The sequence below is a fragment of the Danio rerio genome, chromosome 16 (assembly GCF_049306965.1).
Source record: "Danio rerio strain Tuebingen ecotype United States chromosome 16, GRCz12tu, whole genome shotgun sequence".
Classification (NCBI taxonomy): Eukaryota; Metazoa; Chordata; class Actinopteri; order Cypriniformes; family Danionidae; genus Danio; species Danio rerio.
In genome coordinates, this window is record NC_133191.1 from 22,040,001 (window position 1) to 22,064,033 (window position 24,033).

At 33.7% G+C, this 24,033-nt stretch overlaps 1 protein-coding gene and 1 long non-coding RNA gene across 3 annotated transcripts in view; one reads left to right on the forward strand and one right to left on the reverse strand.

Moving 5' to 3' along the window:
- LOC110437981 (uncharacterized) overlaps window positions 1-4,437 on the forward strand; it is an 11,575-nt gene extending 7,138 nt beyond the window's left edge. The window contains exon 3 of one of the 2 annotated variants that reach the window (XR_002455769.3): window positions 3,929-4,437. This is a non-coding gene — a long non-coding RNA (uncharacterized lncRNA). The remainder of the gene's footprint in view (window positions 1-3,928) is intronic. The other variant, XR_011006693.2, reaches the window with a different exon arrangement.
- creb5b (cAMP responsive element binding protein 5b) overlaps window positions 1-16,687 on the reverse strand; it is a 180,570-nt gene extending 163,883 nt beyond the window's left edge. The window contains exon 1 of the mRNA XM_021466897.3: window positions 16,635-16,687. The gene's annotated coding sequence lies outside the window, so the exon portion shown is untranslated. The remainder of the gene's footprint in view (window positions 1-16,634) is intronic.
- Between the last annotated feature and the right edge of the window lie 7,346 nt (window positions 16,688-24,033).

Sequence of the window (24,033 nt, forward strand, 5' to 3'; positions counted from 1 at the left end):
AGATGCCCTTCCAGCCACAACCCCATACTGGAAAACATTCATACACTCACACATTCACACACACTCATACACTACAGCAAATTTTGTTAACCCAATTCACCTGTACCGCATGTTTTTGGACTGTGGGGGAAGCAGGGGCACTCGGATGAATGTCATGCAAACACAAGGTGAACATGCAAACTCCAAACAGAAATACCTACTGTCCCAGCTGGGACTCAAACCAGCAACCTTCTTGCTGTAAGGCAACAGTGCTAACCACTGAGCCACTCTGCCACCTTCTTTTAAGTTCATTAAAATCCAAATTCAACATTCACAATAGATAAAAAAAATTAATTAAATGAATCTAACAACATTCACTGGTGGAAAATCTAAAGAAAAAAATCTTTAAAGAAGTTCCTGTAAATAACATTTTTACAGACAAACACATCAGCCAAGCACATGATTATATTAAAAAAAAAAAAAATCAAAGAGAAGCAAAAAAGGAACAATTTCGTTGAAATGTTGTAGATTGTAATTTTTTTTGCAATATTTGGCTTGAATTTTATGGTATTATCTATCAATTTCTAAATATGTTTGGCGACTAGAATATTATTTAATAAACATATCTGTTTAATAAATCTGTTTTGTTCAAATGCACCAGAATACATTGCCTATATACACTGAGAAATGGATACAAATATTAATTTTCAAAATGTGCTGTACTCAATTATGCTAAGCACTGTACATGTCAAAATAAGATTTGTCACCAAAAATCACTCTATTTTCTGAAACAGAGAAAGGTGTGAGAAACTTCAAAATCACCCTGAAGTGGATTAAAACATCCCTAACAGCAAACCAGGGTTAACAATCAAAACTACAATAACCCTGGCTTTGAGCACAACAAATATGAGAAATCTTTGGTATGTCCACCTGTTTCAGCAATTACAGCATAGTAGTATAGCAAGTCAGTGTTTTTCCAGAGAACGTGATGGTATTCATGCCTTCCTTTGAATTGTGTGAATAAACATGATGGTTTAACATTGACAGTGATAAAAGGCCTAGATTTGTCAGTTTGTTATAAAGAAAATGGTCCATTTCTTCATATGGTGACTCTTACAGAATACAGTGATTACTTAGAACATATTAATTCATTTAAAGGGCGCTGACAAATTCAACAGATACGGAAACATCTTCTAAAGAGAGTTCACTTAACAATACAAATTCTGTCACTATTTACTCATCCTTTACTTGTTTTGAAAATGTATAAGTTTATTTCAACATAACTGTGATGCAGTGGGTAGCAGGACTGCCTCACTACAAGAAGGTCGCTAGTTCGAGCCCCAGCTGGGTCAGTTGGCTATTCTTTGTGGAGTTTGCATGTTCTCCCCATGTTCGCGTGAGTGTGTTCTGGTTTTCCCCACAGTCCAAAGACATGCGCTATAGGTGAATTGAATGAGCTAAATTGTCCGTAGTGTTTGTGTATGGGTGTTTCCCAGTGTTGGGTTGCGGTAAGAAGGGCATCTGCTGCGTAAAACATAAGCTGAATAAGTTGACGGTTCATTCCGCTGTGGCAACCCCTGATTAATAAAGAGACTAAGCCGAAAAGAAAAGAAATGAATGATTGTCTTTCTTCTGTTAAACACAGAAAAAGATATTTTGAAAAATGCTGGCAACCTGTAACCATTGATTTCCATAGTGTTTGTTTTTCCTACTACAGAAGTCAATGGTTACAGGTTTTCAGCTTTCTTCAAAATATCTTCTTTTGCGTTGAACAGAAAAAAGAAACTCATAAAGGTTTGGAATCGGGTTTGGGTGAGTGAATAGTGAGTACATTTTTGGGTGAACTAACTATTTACCGTCAAACAGTCAGCTTCTCTTCATTTAAATGCATGAGCACTTTATATTTCAATGGATTCTGACCGGCTCTTAGCGCTTTATAGTTTATCAGCTGAAATAAATGAGCTCTGAAAATGATTCTAACAATATTGTTTTTCTAATCTGTTATCATTATGGCTGTGATCTGATTCTGAGAATGATATCTTTGTCCTTATTTTTGTATTTATCATCCTTGTGAATGGCCCTTCAGTCTAAACTCTAGGAGGGATCTTTGAGAGACTAAAACTGACCCCTGAAGAGTCACTGTGCTCCTGGGTCTCCATGGTGCCTTTGTTGACCACAGGATAAGATGTAAAGGATCCTCTCAGTGTTGTGCGGGCAAGTCTGTGGCTAAAACCAGACACAATGCACCGAGGTCAGCGTATCAATGAACTGCCCGTCATTAGCAGCTCTTCTGACACCTTAACTGCCCTTTTAATACCTCACCGGCCATGACTTTAGCGGCTTGGATCAGGCAGGTCAGCGACAAATAAGAGCAAGATAAAGAAAAGGAAATAACTTTTAAAATTGTGAGAAATGTTTTTTTTGTTACTTCTCACTGTGAAAAACGTCACTGTTTTTGTAAAATAGGTTCACTTAAAAATGTAAGCAACATGTAAAAGTAATGAACCAACTTTCTTACACCTTGAGTGTGTGTATTTTGCATTTTTAAATAGTTTTATGTAATATTTAAATTTGTGTATTTAATTTTATAGCATTAGCATTCATTATGCAAAAGTAACGTGTCATATTCAACCCTGCTATACTGTATATTTTAAATCTTGTAAATTAGCAAAGTTTTTTTTTTTTTTTGAGCTTATTTGTACACAATTAATTTGAGGTGCATTATTGACAAAAATAATATTTTAATATATACATATACAGACAGACAGACAGACAGACAGACAGACAGACAGAGAGACAGAAAGATAGATAGATAGATAGATAGATAGATAGATAGATAGATAGATAGATAGATAGATAGATAGATAGATAGATAGATAGATAGATGATAGATAGATAGATAGATAGATAGATAGATAGATAGATAGATAGATAGATAGATAGATAGATAGATAGATAGATAGATAGATAGATAGATAGATAGATAGATAGATAGATAGATAGATAGATAGATAGATAGATAGATAGATAGATAGATAGATATTACTATAATTTATTTTGCATACATACAAAAATGCTTTTCTTACTTAGATTTTTTTTTGTCTCATTTCTAGTCCAAATATCTACAAATTCTTCAATCAAGAAGCATTTTCTAAACAAGCAAAACATATTGTCCTGTTTTAAGAAATAATATGCCAAAATAAAGTGAGTTTTTCCTCAAATCAAGCAAAATAATCTGCCAATGGGGTAAGCAAAATAATCTTCTTTTTCGATTTGTGATAAGATTATTTTGCTTACCTCATTGGCAGATTATTTTGCTTGATTTAAGAAAAAACTCACTTCATTTTGGCATATTATTTCTTAAAACAGGAAAATATGTTTTGCTTGTCTAGAAAATGCTTCTTGATTTAAGAACGTTTAGATATTTGGACTAGAAACAAGACAAAAAATCTAAGTAAGAAAAGCATTTTTTGCAGTGTAACTATTTAGCGCGGATGTATACCTGACATATTTTAAACAATTATTTTACCTGACTATTTTAAACAAAACAACTAACTAACTAACTAAATCAATAAATAAATACATACATACCTTGAAAGCTATTTCATCTAACTAAATAAATGTCAAGAGAAAAAAAGGAGGTTCATATAATTGGCCCAGGTCAGTTTTCAGATCAATTGTTAATGCTGAAATACAGTTGCCTCTATCCAGCAGTCCTATCATGTGCGACAACACAGCACACTGACAGGGTGGCAAATTATGAAGAGGGCAATACAAGATAAAAGAAAATTCATTACAATGACAAAAATCTGAAGTATTTCTATTGCCCATTTTACAAGTGCTGATTAAAGTCCAATGACAAGACAAATCTCTCTCTCTCTCTCTCTCTCTCTCTCTCTCTCTCTCTCTCTCTCTCTCTCTCTCTCTCTCTCTCTCTCTCTCTCTTCAGCTCACCATGAGAACAGGAATCCCCCGTTCAGTGCCATGATGCTGCTAAATGCCATGGATGACAGACTGACAATGGAATGGTATGCCAACCATTCAGTTTCATGCATACGAAGTGTAATCGGGCCACTTGTCTGACATTGCAGTTGATGCCGACATAGAGCCCACAACTACTGTCACCATAAGGAGTGTTTTACAGTTCAATTTATATCAGGCATTAATTTAGCAGGTGATGAGGTATAGTTTTAGGCATCACACCACTATAGCATTGTGAAAACATTAGTTTTAGCTCAAATAGAAAAGTGTGGTACCAGTTATGCCAAAGTTTTGGTTTGATTTCCAATTAAAGCAAGAACTTAATATGTGTAACTTCGAAGTAATACAAGTTACCTTTGATAAAAATGTGTAAATGAGGTTGACAATGATAGAATACAGTGTGGCTGTTTATTTTAAATGATTTAGTGGTGCACCTTAATCCTAAAAATGATTTGGTCATATATCAAAATAAAATGACTACTTCTGAATATGTTTATTTTTAAGCTAAGCTAAAAATAAATAACTTTTTAATGTTTCACAATCAAATAATGTCTTGATGGGTAAAATTATGGACAGTTTTGCAAATAACAGGATTCTCAGAAGTCTTTAAATTTATTTCTGTCATAAACACTCTCGGGATTTAGCATGGTAGGGAATATGTATATGGATATGTTGATGTATATAGTCTTGGCGGTATAGATCGGCTATGCTGCTGCTGCGGCTGCTTTGATTGGCAGAGCTAGTACCAAGACCTGCTGCTGTCAGTATACACAGACATGCCATCTGAGAATATAACAAGCAGCTGCTGCAAACATAATGTAACCACCCTAGCAGATCTTACACAGGTGGATCTGGGGTGGAGGCGGATCTCCGAAAATGCGCTGCAGCTAACAGTAAAACAATGTGGAGCATTTAAACTGATGAGGAGCAAGCTCACTGGCTGCCGAGGCAGCAACCAAGCAGATTAGGTGACCTATCAGCCTGCACATGCAGAGTTTCATGGCAGAGATTTCACACAGTGGTGAACAGAAACTACATTTTCACCTCTTAATTTGCCCTAGTGGCAAAACAAAATAAAAAATTAAGCCTAAAAAGCCTAATCTCTACACTTCAAAAAGATTCTGCCTTAGATTTTTTAGTTGAATCAAATGAACTTTTCTAGTCATGTAAATTTAAATCAATAAAACGGACAAAAAATATTATATACAACAGAGAAAAAAATTATTGAGTCATTACTTGCATGGTCATAAGCAAACTTCCTGATATTTTTTGTTATTTCAGCGCAAAACTTTGAAAAAAAAATTAAAAATGTGTAGGTTTATGTGGAATGATTTTGGGAATATCGTAAAAACAAAATATATATATTATATTAAAAACTAATACTTTTTTAACATTTATTTAATGGTTTACAATGCAAATCCAATTAGATCCACTCATTTAGTAAACAAAGCAAGTGTCTTATGTAAAACATCTACTAAAAGACAGAAAATGTTACTTCACAAACTGTATTATAAATAAATCACATGAAAATTTTCATACCAGTCAATAATAATACTGAAAATAGTTTTAAACAACTAAATAAATTTAAATGTACACACACTGACTCAAGTAATAAATAGACTCAATTATGGGATAAAAATCTTCAGGTTTCTGTGAGTCCAGATTCCGTTTGGGCCCAGTCATAAGAAGCATGTGTAATTTGCAATCAATCCATAAGTCAATGTATTATATAAACCCTTGCGATATATTGAAGAAGAAAATGTTATAGATGATTTCCACACATCATAGAGCCACTGTCAACATGTTGCCTTTACTGAAAGTGTCTCTGTTCAAATCTCTTCCAAATTTGCGATCATGCGTACTACAGTATGTAGGGACAGCAGTATTGGGCACATACTTAAAAGATTTTTGTTATTAGTTGGGTTTCCATCACCCTGTGTTAATGCACATTTAAAAGTATCCCATGAAAAATGTGTGATGGAAATGCAAATATATATATAATATATATATAATTTTTTTTTTAATTCCTTAAAGTCCCCAAGAAATCAAAACTAGCCATATATTTTTGTTAGCTCACATTGCCAGTTTTGTGGTTTCATCTGTTCATGTCAATAAGAAAAAAATGTTTGCCCTTCTAATCTTTAATGAAAACCTGAAAATGCACTTCCTGTTTGTTTTCAGTTAAAATATCCAATTCTGAGATTTTGAGGTAATGGACGTGGCTAACATACTTAACCACACTGGTCTAACTGTCGGTTTTGGCAACAAACAGAAATGGAGAGCAGGAGGAGTCTGTTAGGTTTTAATAACTCTAATAAAACCCTTTTCCCGATCTTTCTGAATGAATCGCCTACTTTACTACATTCGTTCAGCCTATGGTAGAAAAAACAAGCCACGCCCACTGCTCATTTAAAATTAGGAATAGGAATTGCATCTCAATACAAAAAACAAATTAATTAACGATTGCAGCTTCCAGTTCATCTGGGACTTCAAATTGCAAAAAAACACGCTTTTTTTTTTCTTTTCTTTTTTTTTACTTGAAGTTTTAGACTGCAAAAAAATGGTAATGCAAACAATGGGAGATGGAAACATCCACACGACTAATCAGCTGACTTATTTATGCTTGCCTTGTTTACTTCTGGTTACTAGACTACCAATACTACAGTCAGTAGTATAGTGTATATTGTCTGTTGTCAAGCTAAACCAAATAGTTTTTATAACAATAAAATAGCAACAAAAAAAATAACTGTGTTACCAATACTTCAATAAACACAAACCAGGCCAGTATAGAATCTATGGAGTTATTGGTTCTCTAGATCAGTGGTTCTCAAACTTTTTTTTGTCAAGTACCACCTCAGAAAAAAATTGTCTCTCCAAGTACCACCAAAAATTAGCAGTATTGAAATACAGTACCGTAGTAGGCCCAGTAAAGCAGCTACAACTCTGCACAGTTAAAAAAAACGTGGCAGATTACCTCAGAAATATAGGCTATATGTCATAAATGGCATATTATATTCATCATTTTTGATAAATTTTTAAATGTGTGTAGCATGTACATGACATATTTCATTCCTCCGCGTACCACTAGAAGGAAGCCTGCGTACCACTAGTGGTACACGTACCACAGTTTGAGAACCACTGCTCTAGATAATTAGAAATTTGTGTAAAGTGTTTAAATAATAGGGTCACGGTGGCATGGTGGGTAGCATGATCGCCTCACAGCAGGAAGGTCACTCGTTTGAGCCCCAGCTGGGACATTTCTGTGTGAAGTTTGCATGTTCTCCCCGTGTTTGTGTGGGTTTCCCATGGGTACTCCTGTTTCAAGTTCAAACACATGCGCTATAGGTTAATTGAATAAGCTAAATTGAGTGTAAATGAGTGTGTATGGATGTTTCCCAGTGATAGGTAGCAGCTGGAAGGGCATCCACTGTGTAAAACATATGCTGGATAAGTTGGCTGTTCATTATGCTGTGGCAACCCCAGATTATTTAAGCGACTAAGTCGAAAAGAAAATAAATGAATGAAATGGCAGAAGTATATGAGTGTGTGTGAATGCAAGAGTGTATGTGTTGGGCTGTGACTGGAAGGGCATCTGCTGCGTAAAACATCTGCTGGATAAGTTGGCCGCTTTGGCAACCCCAGAGTAATAAAACCAAACTAAACCAAAAATAATATGAATGCATGAATGACTGTTTAATAATAAAAACAAAATTATCATTCGAAAACTGGAACTACATTAAATACCCAAACGTACCAGATATACTAATCATCCAATTTTATGTAGGTAGATCCCCTTTTTTGAAGCAATTTTTTTTTTATAAATTTAACAAGATATCTCAAGTCATTTATGAGAATGTAAATGCAATTGGACTCTATGAATGGGGAATCAAGGAAATTAATGTAACACATTGTAATTAACAGTTGCAATAAGAATTATTGGCCCCCCTTCGATTTTTTTTTTTCTTTTTTAAATATCTCCCAAATTATGTTTAACAAAGCAAAGAAATGTTCACAGTATGTCTAATAATATTTTTTCTTCTAGAGAAAGTCTGATTTATTTTATTTTGGCTAGAATAATAGCAGTTTTTAATTTTTTTTTTTTAAACATTTTTAAGACAATATTATTAGTCGCTTTAAGCTCTATTTTTTCAATAGTCGAAAGAACGATACCATCATTATACAATAACTTGCTTAAATACCCTAACCTGCCTAGTGCCTAGTTAACTTAATTAACCTAGTTAAGCCTTTAAATGTCACTTTAAGCTGCATAGAAGTGTCTTGAAAAAATATCTAGTCAAATATTATTTACTGTCATCATAGCAAAGATAAAAAAACAGTAATTAGAAATGAGTTATTAAAAATATTATGTTTAGAAATGTGTTGAGAGAATGTTCTCTTCATTAAACAGAAATTAGGGCAAAAACAGTGGAGCTAATAATTCAGTGGGTTTAATAAGTCTAATTGCAACTGTATGTGTAACTAATTTTAATAATCATTAGCAAACTTGAATTAATTTTAATAACAAAATAAAAAGACCACTAAACATACTAATACCAAACTTGGTAGCTAAAGCATCATCAAATTTACCACAATACTTAATAAATCTGTGAGAATGTAAACAAAAAATTAATATGTACACAGTTTGGGGTCAGTTTTTTTCATGTTTTTTTTTTTAAAGAAAATGATTCTGTTCATTTAGGATGTATTTATTAAATGTAAAAATTGTTAAATTGTTAAATATTTATTAAAATGTCAAATAACTGCTTTCTTATTGTATGTAGTTTTGAATGAAATTATTAATCCTGTCATTATTACCTTTATTAATATTACAATTATTTTTAATAATATTAATAATAATAATATTCATACTAATTAATATTAAAGTGATTTCTAAAGGATCATGTGACTATGGAGTAATGAAGCTGAAAATTCATCTTTAAAATCACTGAAAAAAATGATCAAATTAAATTATAAACTACTTTTGAACAGTTATTTTAGTTCAATAACATTTCACAATTGTACAATTTGTACTGTATTTTTGATGAAATAAATGCAGCCTTGATGAGCGGGAGGAGCCGATTTTAAAACATTTAAAAATCCTGCTGACCCTAAACTTTCACCTGGCAGTCTGTTATCTGTGGAGTTTTTCTTTTAGATCATTAGAATTCTAACTCTTTCAATTTAGTCATATTTACACTGAAACAACATGATATGACCAAATACCAAAACAACAGGAAACTGAATGCATTATAAGATTGAGAAAAATAGAAGTGTATTAAAAAAAAAAAAAAACATATCAATGTTGGATAAACATAACTATCCACAGAGCTCTGTGGATGCAGTTTCATTGTGTGCGCTAATTATAAGACGGCAACGAATGCTTCTGATTATTTTATCGCAACAGTGAAAACACTGTTGTCGAGTTTGGCTGTATGTCATGCACCACAGGTGATCATAAACTTCACCAGCATTTCTAACACCTGCTCTGGGAATTTTACAACACCCTTATGTAAGTTTTGTGCGAAAGAGTAACAGTATTATGGTCTACAACAGCCTAATGAGACACAGCTGTAATAGTCCATGACAGCCAGAGTCGAGTCCCCTTCAAATACAGCAGCAAAACAGACTAATGACTGTGGCCACGTATTGACACACGGCTTTAGACAGCTAACAAACACTTTCCAAATGCGTGGAAAATAAACACGTTTGGAACTCTGAACGATGAAGAGTATGAATTCAAACACTTCAGGTCTGGATATGCATGAGCCCGGCTGTGTGAACGCTTTCATACACCATTTTGCAAGTGCATTTTTTCCTCGTTCGATTGGTCTAGGCGACTGCTTCCTACTATGCAGTCAAAACATGCAAATTTGCCGTTATGTTAACCAGACTTTTTTAGCTTACAGTGCGGCCTTGGGGCAGAAACCCTCCAGGCGGCTTCTGACACGCGGCCCTTTGGGATATAAGGTCTGGACAGGGTGTTTCTGACATCAAGAACACGTCTGCTAAATGACAAGTCACTAAAGCATTTTTTTCTGTTTTATGTCTCCATCGTTTCTATATCAGCTCTCCAAATCTTTACCGCATCTCTTCTATTCCACTCTCATTATTGTTTTCTTACTTCATTTTTCTAATTGTCAATTGAAATCTTGTCATTTTGGCTGCTCAATTTGGTTGTTTAATTAAATTTTGTCTATAGAAACGCCTTTGTTATCATCTGAAAACATTTTGTTAACTTAAAGAGACAGCTTTCAGCTTTTTTATTCACTCCCATGTCAAAGCAAATGTGTAATTCTTCTTTCAAAACACAAAAGAAGATTTTTTTTAAAATGTCGCTAACAAATTTGATCTCCCTTGACTTTCAGTGTGTGGACAAAAAAAGACATTCTCAAAATCTGTAAATATAGTCTTAAAATATATTCAGAATATTAAGAAAATATTACATTTTAGGTGTAAATATATTCCTTTAAGCAAATTAAAGTAAACATTTTACTTCCGCGGTTTGGCATTTGGTGAAATACAATATTAGAAAGAGTACAGGACTCTTTTCAGAGATTCTGATGACACATTTCCACTGTTATTAACATCATAAATCAAACTTAATTGTATTCTTTAAAATACTTTACATTTTCTTCGAGGCTGTAACATGTCACTGAGGGATTTTGGTTGCCTTGAAATTTTGAGCTAAATCTGATTAACCTTATGAGTCCATTGAACTTATATTCTGTTAAACTGACTTAAAACTGCTTCATACCTTATAAAAATACATTAGAGCATGATTAACTTAGTTTAATAAGTTACAATGTACTAAAACATATGCTATCATCACTAATTGTTCATATCTTTGTGTACAATGCTTTCATTTGAGGAAACTAATAAAAAAAATATTATTATTAAAATAAGATTATAATTAAAATAGAAAAAGAACCTTTACAGTCTTTTGTAACAAACTTTATATATTTTAATAGTCCTTAAACTATTTCAAATTAACAAAAAAATATGCACAATAGCAGTAAGCGGTAAAAGGTTATTTCTCTAGTCACAGATTATCTTTCCATTAATTGCATAAAGTCCCTTATTTTTTATACAATGTATTTGGAACATAAATCATAAAAACCAACTGAGCTTCATCAATATTACAAATACAATGAAAACATTTCTAATTATTGTCTATACTGTATGACCCTGGTTTGGCATTAAACTGTTTAACACTGCTGTGTAAGTCTTTATAGTACAACTGCTTGAGAAGAGACAGCAAATTTGACATTCCTCTTATGGCCAATGTAACCTCTAAATAATCTCTCCGTTGGAAAGCTTTAGAAATTAGCTATTGTTGATTGTTGTTATTTTTTTGCCAGAACGCCAAATTAAAAATGTGAAAATAATAATATTTTTGCATTGGATTGTGCAGAAATACAGTAGTAAGTCACTAAAGCATTTTTGTTCCGTTTTATGTCTCCATCATTTCTTTATCAGCTCTCCAAGTCTTTACCGCATCTCTTCTATTCCACTCTCATTATTGTTTTCTTGGCCTTACTTCACTTTTTTTATTGTCAATTGAATTGTGCTATTTTGGCTGCTCAATTTGTTTGTCAACTCAATTTTGTCAATAGAAATGACTTTGTTATTATCTGTAAACATTTCAGTAACTTGAAGAGACAGCTTTCAGCTTTTCATTTGATTCACTTCATTAGTTACTTTTTGCCACAAGAGGAAATTAAAATGCAAAAATAAATACATTTTGTTGTGGTTTCCGTTTAACACTACAGAAATGTAGCTAAAAGGGAGCCCTTTCACTTCTCAAAATGTGAAAATGTCCCTTAATTTTATCCATCAGAAAATGATCGGATTGTGCATCTAAAAAAGACACTTTCAGAAATACAGTAGTAAGTTATATTATAAGAACAACATGCAACCTTCGAACCATTTTAAATAAAGACCTTTATACAAAGACTTAAAAAAGTAAACACAGTCAGTTTGATGTATTCAACAGGACTAAGTCCCTATAACCTTTACCTTTACCTTATCAGCCAAGATTTTAAAATGTATAGTCATTTTTGTGTCCCGTTGTTGTCAAATGTTACAAAACCTAAGATATGAAGACTTGTAACATCACATCTGGCCCGAATCCAAAAGCAAAACTAACAGTGCAACACAATCAGACCCCTGCAGCAATATATTCTCTGCACTCTGCATACACCAAATCCGCACTACAAAGACTGTCATCAAATCTGTTCATTCAAACATGCGATTATGCACCTCATTCATTTTTATGAAAAAAAATATTACCCTATCATTTCCACCCTCAAGCAAGTCTTTCAGCCACCTAAACTGCTCGATATCCCCATGTGACATGGGGCCAGGTGTGAGATGTTTGCTCACCGGTGGTCATACACTGCTTGGCTTTTATTTCACCGGTGTTTTCATTTAACACAGGAAATTTCGTTACACTTCAAATTTAGAATGACCCAATGTGGCAGCCGAGGAGGATTAGGGGACCGGAGTACAGTTTCACAGGGAACCGGCAAGGAACTTTCTCCTCTGGTCCACATCTGAATTCAAACAGTATGGTGTACATGCAGGCCGAGGGGAGGAGGAGGAGGTGCTGAAGGTTACAGCAAGCACCAACTTGCGCTGCAATTTAAATCCAACCACCCCCCCCCCTGTCCTCGGCAAGCCTTTGGCAGTAAAGGTTCAAGGTAGGATCAGCACAGGGCCCGGGGCAAGGAATAAGAAACATACAGACAATGCACTAGATACCATAAAGCTCTCATAATGAACAGACGAAGGGGCCCCACAAAGGTAACCTTCAATCACTGTCAGTCATCATATCTTCTCAAACATAAACTCACAGAGACATTCTATATCAGAGGTGGAAGTAATTCAAATATTAACATCAAATAGAAATGTTGTTGTTGAGCGAACAAAGCTGGCGACAAAATGAAAACAGTAGCGCTGTACTGTCAGAAAAACTAGTACAATGTTGCACAAAAAAAAGAAGGTACAAACACTTGTCACTGGGGCAGTACCTTTTTATGGGACAGAATTGTACCTTAAGACAAGGAGACCTTTGCAGTACCATTGCAGTGTGTACCTTTAAGACATGATGTGTACCATGGGAAACCAAAATGTACCTTTGGTTTTTTAAAACCTGCAGAAACAATATTGTGCCTTTATCAAAAGTACAAACCTGATCCATAAGGGTACCACCGCAGTGACAAAAAACTTTTTACCTTAACAGTGTCAAAAATGCTTTCCAAACATTTAATTAAAATGCCTTAAATGTTAAGTTTACAATACCTATAGTTTTATGTTTTGACAGTTATTTTGTATTACAGGACTTAAAGTACATAAGTATCTTTAAACATATAGTTTTAAATAATGATTCTTAATTTAATATGAAAATTATTCATAAAATCACTTTGCCTTTCCAGTCATATTGATTTTCATAGGTATTTTAATAAAGAAGGAGTTGTCCAACACTTTGTACTTTTTATATGAGAACAAGTGTTTACCTTAATTTCAGTTCTACCATAAATAAGCATAGAACAGTTTCATAATAGTTTTTTTTCTGTACCATATGTTGTACGGTTTTTACAAAGGTACAAAATTGTTCCCCTGAGAACATTATTTGTACCACTGTGTACCTTTTTCTTGAGAGTGTATGCTATTTGTGGTTAAAAGTTGATAAAAAGCTTTTGAATTGACCCAGAGAGCATCAGCTTGACTTTTTCACTGGTGGAACTACTAAACGTTTTATATTTGTACAGTGAATTGAAGTGATGACAAAACGAACACACAAACATGTTTTGTCTTTTGTGATTAAAACTAAAATAAATTAATCTGTACTTTAAAGCATTTTGAATGTTCTAGTTAATATTAAAATATGTCTTATATTTTCTCACTCCGTGCAGTTAATTCATTCAGTCGCAGACAAAATTAAACATATATTTATTTTTATTGTCTTTAATTTTTTTGTCCCTTAATTTAATTAGATTTTTTTTTTATTAATTTTACTAACTGTGACACTAAGGTGTATTTCACAATATTGTTCACATAAATCAAGCTATAAAATGAATCATTTGCTCACTGTCATGTTCCCAACTAATATTACATTTTTCTTCTTCCATGGAACACAAAAGATGTGTAGACAAAAATTCTTAGGTACTGACAGCCTCATATGTGATTCACTTTCCTTTTCCCACTCCATAAAATGAAAGTGACTGATACATAACATCTCTTTTTTTTTTTCACAGAAACTGACAGGTTTCTATTAGCATGAAAGAGAGTAAATGATGACTGCTTTTCATTTTGAGAACTACTTTTAAACCCCATCATATAATACAGGGAGATGAAATCAAATTATACATTTTTCAACAGCTTATCTGCTTGATATTTTTTCTACTCATGGGTAAACTTGCTGTTCCTTTTCTTATCCATAAGAATTTATGGTTTGTATAGCAGAAGCCAGACAAAATTCGTGCCCCTGGATTACAATCTTTTAAGCCTTTAGGCTTTTAGAAGAGAGTTTGCCTCGTCAGCACAAACCGCTCAAACCTTCAATATCTCGACGGTTAATCAAACAGTCTGACTGGCCTGCATTATGACGTCATTCTCTGATATCTTTCTTTCGTGCTACAGTGTCACAAAATAAAATCTTATGATTCAGTGCAGAGACTCATACATGCGTATTGTATGGGTGCTTTAAGTCAGCCGTTCTTTCATTGTACAAGCAATGGGAGTCCTCTGACAGCGCTTGTTCGAAATAGAGTAATAAGGACAACGTCTTGTTCAGAGACAAGTCAAGTTATTAGGTTTCTGCGTGTTGTTGGAGGAAACAAAACAGGTTAAACGATATACAATAATTTTCTTGGACCGCTTTAGAGGAACAATGCAAAGCACTTGTGTCACATCGCGAACGGGACACAACACATGCTGTGGCAGGCCACATTATCATTTATTCATATAACTAGTATTTTTGCTGCTACTTCTTAAGTTCTCTTAACGGTGCAAAATATCTTTTTCTGTTAGTCACTAAAGCATTAATTTTTAATGCATTGAAGTTTAAACAAACATTAGTTTTATGTATATATCCTTCTACTTTATTTTATAAGGCCCAAGAACCGACAACATTTACAGTAATCTAGTTCTAAACCCAACTGTTGTCAGTAGCATTTCTTACTGTATCTTATTTGTTGGTATTTTTATCCAGATATTTCTGATAGTTAATCTGAATAACTATTTTACATATAGAAAAACCTCTATAGTGAATATGTGTCGATTGCTGATTAAAGTAAAAGTGGACTCTTAAAAAATAAATAGGCCTACTGCAAAAAGGTGTTTGCAGGGATTTTACCCCAAACACTTTTTTCTTAAAAAACATTTTATTTCTTAACAAATCATTTTAATTTCCTTGTTAAACATGTTCCATGAACTTACCTTAGTAATAACAATTAACCATGCATAATTTCAACATGATTTTAAACTAAAAATTAAAGTACATGTAGTTATTTAATAAATATTCACTACGCAGTTACATATAATCTAGTTCAATAGTCATTTAAGCACTTTTGGTTCAACTTTATTTTCTGGCATCCTTGTTACAAATCTATACATTTAATGACTAAGTAATATTAATAAACTTTATGTACTTATACGGTTAATGAGGTTTAGGCTTGGCGTCAGTTGCATGAAATTGTGCATGATTGTTATTACTATAGTGAGTGGAACCAGTTGAAAGTAAATCATAAGAAAAATTGTAACCAACGGTTCTTGAATACCTCTCTCCTAATTTAAAGTACATTTTAAATGACCTTTTAAAAACTTTTACCTTTTGTGTGACAGAAAGATTGTGTTTAAGGTTATTCATAGAACCATATGTATTTAGCCATTATAGAACCTTTATTTTTAATAGAGTAGAAAAAATATTTAAAAGTTACTTATAGGCCCACATGAAATATGTGCGTGCAGAAATTTATATTTAAATTTGTATTTATTCCGTTTTTATATTAATTTCAGAAATATTATTAACATTTATGAAAATGTTTATATGAATTAATTACAACACAGTTTGTAAGATATTTATATATATAATCTTTACTTACTAGGATAGTTATTAGAAACAAATGTTAATTTTGCATAAAACTACGTTACTCAGAGTAATAAGGGCTATATTGGCTTGCCATACACATGCACATACAAACACATGCACGCACAAGCAAAGTAAAGTGTAGTAACACTGCGATTGTGTTTGACAGCTTCATGCGCGCAAAATAACCACAGCCGACTTCACGTAAAGTTTTGCAACACACAGTAGCGTAAGATAGGCTACATCTCAAAATCAAGCAGACACCAGCTTTTTTAACAAGACGCGATTGTTTAACGCGAAAATTGGCTATTCAAAGAAAAGACAACGCTTAAAGCCGTAACATGCAAAAACAATGCCCGCGGAGACCCGAAAGTACCCGTTTTATTTTATTGCATGAACTATAAACTTAAACAGACGCCTTCACACAGCCTCTAAAAGTAGTTGAAATCTGCTCATGTGAATCCCGAACAACTTGTCACTTCTTCATGCTCAAGAGAATGACTGTTTCAATGATACCGACTCGGCAAGTGCATGAGAATGCGAAGAAATTGATGTATCGGTATGAAAAGCAACTTAAACAACTCACCGCAGAAGTCTGGAGAAGATGCAGCACACTTTCTGAAGGAACCACGTTGGACTGAGGAAAGATTACAATACGATCTATTTAGAGAAGCATTACATCACCCTTTGGTGACGTCACGTGGGATTCCTGAACTTCTAAATCATTGCGGTCCCTAGTAGAGGCGGGGCGAGCGGATCGAGGGGGCGGGTCCAGATACAGTGGGTGTGGGGGCCGCTCCGCAACACCAACATCTGTCTGACTTCAAGCTGTTATTGTTGTTCGAATCATACACTGCTGTTGATAAGAGGGGAAATCTACACGATTAAACTGGCTAACAACTGAATTAGGTAATATAGCCCATATGTAAAATTTTCAAGCATTCTGCAAAGAACTCAATGTAACCAGATCATTTATTCCTTTATACAATTTAACAAGAATCAAAACTCTGGACTTCAACAAAGGTTTAAAAAAATTGAAATAATCTTTGTTGATAGTTTTTCTTTATTTTATATAAAGCCATCTTTGCTTGAATGATTATAAAATTAAGCAATTTACAAATATTTTGCAATTTTCACAGTATTTAAAAAGAAGCATACTTGTTCAGAAAACAATGAATTGTAGAGACATTTTATAAAATTAAAGAATGGTACTAGTGCAATTTTGCACAAGCATGGAATATTGTTTCTCACAGAAAACAAAAAGGGCAGACATTACATGAGAGACAGAGAGACATCCAGACAGACAGACAGAGATAGATAGATAGACAGACAGACAGACAGACAGACAGACAGACAGACAGACAGACAGACAGACAGACAGATAGATGATAGATAAATAGATAGATAGATAGATAGATAGATAGATAGATAGATAGATAGATAGATAGATAGATAGATAGATAGATAGATAGATAGATAGATAGATAGATAGATAGATAGATAAAATTTAAACATACTGTATGTATATACATATTTGTAATTCTAATGGTTGAAAAATATGTACATGGACATTTTTGTAATAATTTAAAACATGGTGTGAAATTCATATATCTGTGAAATTAAAACATGAACTTGTATAGTAAATATATTACTATACTCAAGGGCAGATTTAACCAATAAGCGAGGTAAGTGGCCGCTGAGGATGTTTGCCAGGATGTTTGGGGGCCACCAGTAAAAATCTAGAAGTAAATAAATAATAACTGTAAAACATAGGTGTCAAACTCAGTTCCAAAAGGGCCGCAGCTCTGCACAGTTTAGTTCCAACCCTAATTAAACACACCTGATCAAACTAATTGAGTCCGTCAGGCTTGTTTGAAACCTTCAGGTAAGTGTGTTGGAGCAGGGTTGAACCTAAACTTTGCAGGGCTTCGGCCCTCCAGGAATTGAGTTTGACACCCCTGCTGTAAACTATATATGATGGTTAAAGTTAAATGCAGTTTTAATGTAATTAAATATTATTTAGAAAACAATCAAATGTTATATTTTATGTTATATAATAATAATAATAATAATAATAATAATAATAATAATATCACAAAATACCCATCATGGAGCAGTGCAGCAGTGCAAATATATATATATATATATATATATATATATATATATATATATATATATATATATATATATATATACAGTATATATACAGTACATATATACAGTACATATATTGGCACATTCAATAATAAAATGTTCAAAACCTTATTAGTTATATAGGCTCAAACTTTTAGCAATATTATTAATTCCTAAAATGTTTTCATATCTCAATGAACATCCTGATGCGTTCTTGTGTAATATTATTAAATAGTTTTACATTTCTTGATTGTTTTTTGACAGGAGAGACTGAAGAAACAAACCTAAAGCTCAGTTACCCAGGTCTGTTAATTGTGCACATCTTGCCAGTGCCTCTGTGCTTACTAAATAATGAAAGTGTCAGAGGTAAATAAATTATTGGCTGGATTATGTCTGCCTGCAAGTGTTGAATTTAGAAGATGATGTTACAGAATCAAAGCTCAGACTCCTTTGTCCACAGATAATTGCCATGCAGGCGTAATGTGATGCAAGTGGTACTGAAGGACAAACAAACCAATACCTTTGTTTATTTGTGTGACATTCAGTACGTTATATCAATTCCGTTCGCAAACAGGTTGTAAGTCAAATGAAAACCGTGAAACTGAAACTTAAATTGACACTATAAAGTTACAGTTAACTGATAAGCAAAATCAGTTTATGACAGCTATCCTCATTTTATACACAAGTGCTTAAAACATTTTTACAGAGCTGTAGTTTAGCAGGAAATGTCTTGCAGATGTTTCCACAGTTCTTAAATCTGTCTGAAGTTCTTCAGAAACTTCAAAGTTACAAATTGCTTGCATACAATCATAAGCATAATAAGTACAAATATGTTCAATGCACAGACAGCGTGACTTTAACATTATGAGAAATTAATGAGCCTGAATACTTCATACATCCTAGAACCACAGTAATTGAGCCCTTAACTTATTATGTAGCGATAAGCAGTTAAGTAGTTTTATAGTTAAAACTTTATTAATTAAAATGATTTATAACAAACCAAAATAAAAAATATATAAAAATAAATAAATATATATATATAAGAAACTGCAATAGATTTAATACTGAATTCAACATTTATGTATACTGTAAATACTGAAATATACTGAAAATGTTTTGTGTGTGTGTGTGTGTGTGTGTGTGTGTGTGTGTGTATGTGTGTGTGTGTGTGTGTGTGTGTGTGTGTGTGTGTGTGTGTGTGTGTGTGTGTGTGTGTGTGTGTGTGTGTGTACAGTTAAAGTCAGAATTATTAGCCCCCCTGAATTATTAGCTTACCTGTTATTTTTTCCCCTAATTTCTGTTTAATGGAGGGAAGATTGTTTCAGCACATTTCTAAGCATAATAGTTTCAATAACTAATTTCTAATAACTGATTTATTTTAGTTTTGCCATGATGACAGTAAATAATATTTGACTAGATATTTTTCAAGACACTTTCTATTCAGCTTAAAGTGACATTCAAAGGCTTAACTAAGTTAATCAGTTTAACTAGTCAGAAAAATCTATCTATCAGAAAAACTATCTAAAAAACTAAATAAGCTTAAAAGGGCTAATAATTTATGTATATAAATATATATATATATATATATATATATATATATATATATATATATATATATATATATATATATATACTAAAAATAATACATTTAACTAAACTGTTAAAAAAAAGTTGACTCAACTCAAAATTGTACGGTTGCTGTTAAAAATTAAAATGAGTCAACTTTTTTACAGTGCATATTGTTTAACATTTTGTAGACAAAACATTACATTTATTTACACAGAATCTACACCTACACCAGCAAAATTATTTGTATTGATTGTTTATGGCCAAATATACACAATTCACAATTGCAGAATAAAATTGTACTATTTTCCCAATAATATTTAATGATTAGTTTATAATAATAATAATAATAATAATAATAATAATAATAATAATAATAATAATAATAATAATAATAATAATAATAATAATCAAAGTCGCATTTGATTAAAATACTCGGCCTGAATACCAGAAACATTATCACTTACTAATGAGCCCAAATCCTCTATATACAACATCTTAAAACCACATTAATTGAGCTATTAATACTGTTCCTGAACTATTAATCTCACCCAAATGTCTTTTTACGAGTATATTTCTAGCAGTAGCGAAGACAGTGGTCATGAGGTTCATCCTAGCTCTTATAAACTGACACGTCAGCCATAAAAGGCTAAAAATAAAAGTTGAAAGTATGGACAGAGTCACAACCTTTGAAGCTTTAGTGAATGTGCCGGTGGCGGCGGTGTGATTTCTGAGGGTCCAGCGGTGGAGTCTGGCTTTTGCTCCAGCGATTAATGACTGTCTGCTCGTCTGTTTACTACGAGCCGCTCGCGCTAAGAGCTCTGTCACGGGAACAATAACGCCATCATAACTCAGATGCTTTGCTTGCCTGTGTCTTTTAACCTGGGCCTTAATCAAAGCTTTATGACAGTTTTTGTTCCTTTATGGTCTATATATTTCGCGCAGATATCTAGACATCATCCCGCGGGAGAGCTGCGCGGTAAGTGGCATAAGTGCACAGTCAGTGCCGGGTCAGTGACCCGCGCTTTAAAGGGTTTTATCTCTAATGCACGACAGGTTAGTCTGTCCCTAAATATCTAGCAGGGATGAATTCAGATTTAGGCGGGAAACGTGTCGTTTTAATGGTCGGACTGATTGCAATTGATCTTTTTTCTTTTGAAATTAAATAGGCTACTTGATTTACACCACTGTGGTTTGGACTAATTGAGTTTTTTTTTAAAGACATTTTAGGCTTTATGTATCTAATCCAAAATAATAAAAAAAAGTTAAAAAAAAAAAGAAAAAAAAGCACAACTGTTTTTAACATTACTACTTATAAAAATTGTTTTTTTAAACACAAAATTGTGAAGTTTGAAGTTTGCTTTCTAAAGGATGCTGAAACTTCAGCTTGGGTGACGCTTTCAGTTCCCTTATATTATTTCTATTGATCAAGCACCTGGGGGTAAATTCCTTAATTATGTAACAAACCCTTTGCAGTTTTTTCTGAATTTGGAAGATAGTGAATCAAAGTGACTGAAACACTCTGACAGGAAGATGTCAAGAAAAAGGATGAAGAGATGCCCCTTCAGCCATAGCAAGAGAAGCTGGTTGTTCCAAGCGCTCTGAAGGACAAGATAATGCAGAGCATTTCAACGGTCAAACTTTTAACATTGCAGCTGGTAATGTTCAATAGGTTTGCTCCAGTGTCTTAATGTTTAGGATAAATTGTGCTGAAAGCCCACTCTGAGTGACCAAACATCTGATCACCAGGATGAATAAAATGCTCAACTAACCTTTGCTAAGGAGCATGTTATATGGACAGTGTAAATTAATAATCACTTAGTTCAATTTTCCCATGGGAAAAATGTTCATAGTCAATGTGGAATGCCTAAACCCAATGTGTCTTAAGAATCGATGAAATTTGAAGGAGGAAATGACTTTGTTTGGGGGAAGTTTTCTACAGCAGCAGTAGAGCCTGTTAATGTTTATCAGAAGCTCTGAATTTTTTCTCTCAGCATTCATTGCCCAATCAGCAAGCATGTTTAATGCAGGACAATGACCCAGTCACACAGCTGTAACAGGCAAATTAGTTCCTTGAAGCTAAAAATGCTGAAATAATGAAATGGCAATCTTGAGTCCTGATCTAAACCTGTTTGAAATTCTGGGGAAATTATTTGGATGATAAAATTATCACTAAAAAAAGCAACATTCTTCAGATAAAAATGAAGAAGAGTTAACAAGATCACAGCAGAGTATGTGAGACTACTGATGGCTTAGATCTGCTGTCATTCAAAACACAGTCCTGTACTCTGCATGTGCACATTAAACTTTTTGACTTATTTTACCTTTAGAAATATTTTTTGTAGTCTTACTTTTTTTCTACAGTCATTCCTGTTTTCTTAGTGCAATCACTGTTTTCCACAAAAGTGGAAAGTGATTTTTAAGTGCACTTGTTATTTTGTAAAATACTGTTCTACAAGCATAGTGCAGCCGTGCTATAAAAACTGTATGTTCAATGGGCTCTTATTTTGATCTGCAGTGGACTACTTTTATTTTGTATTGTAAAATCAGCCAATATAACTATTTTACACAAGCGATAACCTCCATGAGTGATACAATCAGCTTTATGGCAGATTCCAGTAAGTTTACCTTAATGACTTTGCATCGAAGATGCCAGATTATAGAAGCTGCAATTTGAGAACAGGACAGATGAAACCTGACTGTAATTTGACATCAGAGTGTTGATTCACATGAAACAGAAACTTCAGAAAACTTCATCCTAAGATGAGGTTCGTTGTCAACAAATACAACCTAGAGATCATGTGTTTAATCAGATCTTTGACTTGAATTGACCTTGGACTGAACTAGATTCACCTTGATGGCTGTTCCAGAATGGTTTTGTTGCATTCAGAAGATTTGGTTACAGGGAGAATTTTTATTTAGTTTTTTACTTCACAAATCAAAAAATAAATCATCACAGAGACAAATGAAGTAATAATAAATAAATCATGAAAAAGCAGGTTTTAGTTGTATTTCTGTAAAGTGTAGTTGCTTGAACCCAGTAGTATGTCATAATTAAAAAAAAATTGGTGAAACCAACTAAAGCTCATAATTTGCATATTGTAAATTATTTTTATTGGTTTCAGCAGTATTTCTCCCTAGATTTAAAGGGTTTTAAAACAATCATGATTAAAAATAATGTGAGGAAGCAGACTGAATGTGTGATCTTCTTAACGGAATGTTCCGGCCTCATGTTGACTCATCTTCATGTTTTGAAGTGCCTGCAGGGATGGAAATGTTGAAGTATACAGCTTTGCGAAATAACACATGCCTTCTCCCCTAACAAATGTCATTGTTTTGCTCAAACTGGTGCTCTGGCACAAGAAAACACTTTCAAGAAGAAACTTTGCATCAGTGACATGGAAAGATGTCTTAATTGCAATGTCATAGGAAGTGATGTCATGATGAAATAAACTATTCTTTGGGCACCTTGGCTTTTCACAAAAAGATGCATTTTGCGGGGGTTCAAGTTGATCGGTTGTTCCTCTGCAAATTAAGCATTTCTATTTTTTGTTAGTGAAATTTCTTTGTGTTTCTATTAAATGGGTGAAAGTTTTTGTGTGTGTTTTGAGTGTTTTTTTATTCATTTGTATAATTGCAATGCAATTTCTGTGCTAAAAAAGAATGTGACCTGAATGAAAACCATATTTTTTTAAATGAATGCTGTACATTTTACAGCACCGGTCCTACACTATCCAACTCGCTCTAAGCTAAGATCGAACCAGCAACTCTCTGCATGAAGTCGGTTGTTCTAACAAGGAGGTTAAAGACCATGGCCTCTAGCGTCTGTCGCTAAAGCACCATTAGAGGTAAGAGGAGTGAGGTTTACCTGCACAACACTTCACTAGCTGGTCTCTGATACTCACTCCCATCCAGGTAGTAGCACCAATGTAATCCTGCCGGTCCTATACGCCACCCAATGACTCCGAGCTGGGATCAAACCGGTGACTTTCCGCATGGGAGACAGTTGCTTTACCAAGGAGGCTAAAGACCATGGCTTAGTGTCTATCACTAGAGTACATTTTCAGGCTTAGGGGAGTGAAGTTTACCTGCACAGCACTTCACTAGCTGGCCTCTGTTAGACTAATTCCCCTCAACCTCACTCCATCCAGGTCATGGTACAAATGTAACCCTACCTGTCCTACACCACCCAACCCGCTCCGAGCTGGGATCGATCCGTTGACCTTGCACATGGGAGTCGGTTGCTCTACCAAAGTGGCTAAAGACTATGGCCTATGGCCTCTAGT